This window comes from Ursus americanus, chromosome 16, assembly GCF_024610735.1.
Source record: "Ursus americanus isolate L20-20 chromosome 16, mUrsAme1.1.p, whole genome shotgun sequence".
Classification (NCBI taxonomy): domain Eukaryota; kingdom Metazoa; phylum Chordata; class Mammalia; order Carnivora; family Ursidae; genus Ursus; species Ursus americanus.
The window spans coordinates 28,959,799-28,963,310 of record NC_142142.1 but is presented as its reverse complement, the minus strand read 5'-3'; positions in this window follow the sequence as shown (position 1 = coordinate 28,963,310).

The window sequence follows — 3,512 nt, the reverse complement described above, 5'->3', positions numbered from 1 at the left end:
TCTTTTCATGTGTCTGTTATCTAGCTGTATGTAGGTCTTCTTTGCAAAAATGTCTATTCAGGACTTTTTCCCATTTTTAAATTGAATTGTTTGTTATACATTTTGTGTTGAGTTGTATTTCTTTATGTATTTTGGACATTAACTGATAATCAGATATATCATTTGTAAATATCTTCTACCATTCAGTAGATCGCCTTTTTGTTTTACTGATGGTTTCCTTTGCTGTACAAAAGATTTTTTAGTTTGGTGTAGTCCCATTAGTTTAATTTTGCTTTTGTTTCCTTGTCAAAGGAGACATAGCTAGAAAAATGTTTCTATGGCTGGTGTTAAAGATACTGCCTATGTTTTCTTTGAGGACTTTTATAATTTCAGGTATCAAATTTAGGTCTTTAATCCATTTTGAGTTTATTGCTGGATATGGTATTAGTAGTGGTCCAATTTCGGTCTTTTGCCTGTAGTTCTCCAGTTTTCCCAATAACATTTGTTGAAGAGACTATCTTTTCTCCATTTTATATTGTTGCCTCCTTTGTCATAGATTAATTGACCATAAAAGCATGGGTTTATTTCTGGACTCTCTACTCTGTTCCATTGATCTATGTGTCTATTTTTGTGCCAGTATCACACTGTTTTGATTAATATAGCCTTGTGGTGTATCTTGAAATATGGGATTGTGATACTTCCTGCTTTCTTCTTTTTTTTTAGACTGCTTTGGCTATTTGGGGTCTTTTGTGGTTCCATACAAATTTTAGTATTATTTGTTCTAGTTCTGTGAAAAACAGAATTTTGATAGGGATTGCATTAAATCTAAACTACTTTGGGTAATATGGATATTTTAATGATATTTGTTCTTTCAATCCATGAGCATGGAATGTCTTTCCATTTTTTGTGTCATCTTCGATTTCTTTCACCAATGCTTTATAGTTTTCAGAGTATAGGTCTTTTACCTCCTTGGTTAAGTTTATTCGTAGGTATTTTATTCTTTTTTGTGCAATTGTAAATGGGACTGTTTTCTTAATTTCTCTTTCTGCTGCTTCATTATTGGTGTATAGCAATGCAGTGGATTTCTGTGCATTGATTTTGTATCCTGTGACCTTAACTGAATTTGTTTATCAGTTCCAGTGGTTTTTTGGAGGGGTCTTGAGAGTTTTATATATATAGTATCATATCATCTCATCTGAAAATAGTGAAAATTTTACCTCTTCCTTACCAATTTGGATGACTTTCATTCCTTTCTCTTGTCTGACTGCTGTGGCTAGACTTCCAGTACTATGTTGAATTAAAGTGGTGAGAATGGACATCCTTGTCTTACCCCTGACCTTAGTGGAAAAGCTCTCAGTTTTTCACCATTGAGTATGATGTTGGCTGTGGGTTTTTCATATGTGGCCTTTATTACATTGAGGTATGTTCCCTTTACAACTGCTTTGTTGAGAGTTTTTATCATGAAAGGATGTTGAAGTGATGCATCATGTTGATTGATTTGCAAATATTGAACCACCCTTGCACCCTAGGAATAAATCCCACTTGATTGTGGTGAATTTTTTTGGTGTATTGTTGGATTCAGTTTGTTAGCAATTTGTTGAGGATTTTTGCATCTATGTTGATAAGAAATATTGGCCTGTACTCTTTTATTGTAGTGCTTTTGTCTGGTTTCAGTATCAGGGTAATGCTGGCCTCATAGAATGAATTTGGAAGTTTTCATTCCTCTTCTGTTTTTTGGAATAGTTTGAGAAGAATAGGTATTAACTCTCCTGTGAATGTTTGGTAGAATTCATGGTCTTGGACTTTTGTTTGTGGGGACTTTTTGATTCCTGATTCAATTTCGTTGCTGGTAATCAGTCTGTTCAGATTTTCTATTTCTTCCTGATTCAGTTTTGGGAGGTTACACATTTCTAGGAATTGATCCATTTCTTCTAGGTCCTGTTCAACTTGTGACATAAAATTTTATATAATATTCTCTTACAATTATTTATATTTCTGTGGTGTTGGTTGTTATTTCTCCTCTTTCATTTCTGATTTTGTTTATTTGAGTCCTACCCCTCCCTTTCCTTCCTTCCTTTCTTTCCTTCCTTCCTTTCTTCCTTCCTTCCTTCCTTCCTTCCTTCCTTCCTTCCTTCCTTCCCTCTCTCTTTCTTTCTTAGAACCACTTTTGCTGTGTCCCAAAGATTTTGGACCATTGTGCTTTCATTTTCATTTGTCTTCATGTATTTTTTGATTTTTTATTTGATTTCTCGGTTAATCCATTCATCGTTTAGTAGCATGTTATTTAACTTCCATGTATTTGTAATCTTTTCAGATTTTTTCTTGTGGTTGATTTCTAGTTTTATAGTGTTGTATTGAGAAAAGATGTGTGGTATAATTTTGATCTTTTTAAATTTGTCGAGACTTGTTTCGTGGCCTAGTATGTGACCTATTCTGGAGAATGTTCCATGTGTACTTGAAAAGAATATGTGTTTTACTGTTTTTAGATGGAGTGTTCTGAATATATCTGTTAAGTCCATTTGTTCAATTGTGCTATTCAGACCATTGTTTTCTTGCTGATATTCTGTCCGGATGATCTATTCATTGATGTAAGTGGGATGTTAAAGTTCCCTACGATTATTGTATTACTGTCAATTTCTTTCTTTATGCCTGTTAATAGTTGCTTTATATATTTAGGTGCTCCTATTTTGAGTGCATAAATATTTACAATCGTCATATCCTCTTGTTGTTGTTGTTTTTTTTTTATCATTATGTAGTATCCCTCTTTTGTCTCTTGTTACAGTTGTTGTTTTAAAGTCTATTTTGTTTGATATAAGTATTGCTACCCCGGCTTTCTTTTCACATGCGTTTACATGATAAATGTTTTTTCATTCCCTCACTTTCAATCTGCAGGTGTCTTTAAGTCTGAAGTGAGTTTCTGCAGCATATACATGGATCTTGCTTTTTTATCCATTCAATTAGTCTATGTCTTTTGATGGTAGCATTTAATCCATTTAAGTTCAAAGTCGTTATTGATAGGTATGTACTTGTTACTATTTTGTTACTTGTTTTATAATTGTTTTTGTAGTTCTCTATTCCTTTCTTCTTTTTTTGCTCTCTTCCCTGTGGTTTGATGGTTTTCTTTAGTGATATGCTTGGATTCCTTTCTTATTTTTTTTCATATCTATTACAGGTTTTTTATTTGTGGTTGCTGTTATATAATTTATGCATATAGCATTCCATATTAAGTTGATGGTCACTTAAGTTTGAACCCATTCTTAAAAGCACTAAATTTTTATTTCCTCCCTACATTTTATGTATATGATGTCATACTTTACATCCTTTTATTTTGTGGATTCCTTGACTGATTTTTGTAGATATAATTGATTTACTGTTTTTGTGCTTTAGCCTTCATCCTGGTTTTAGAAGCTATTAATCTACAACTTTTATTATGTTTGTGTTTATCTGTGCAAATTTTTTTTCTTTTCTCATGTTTTTACTACTGATTTTGGCCTTCCCTGCTCTCCCCCAATTCAATGAATTCTTTGTAACAG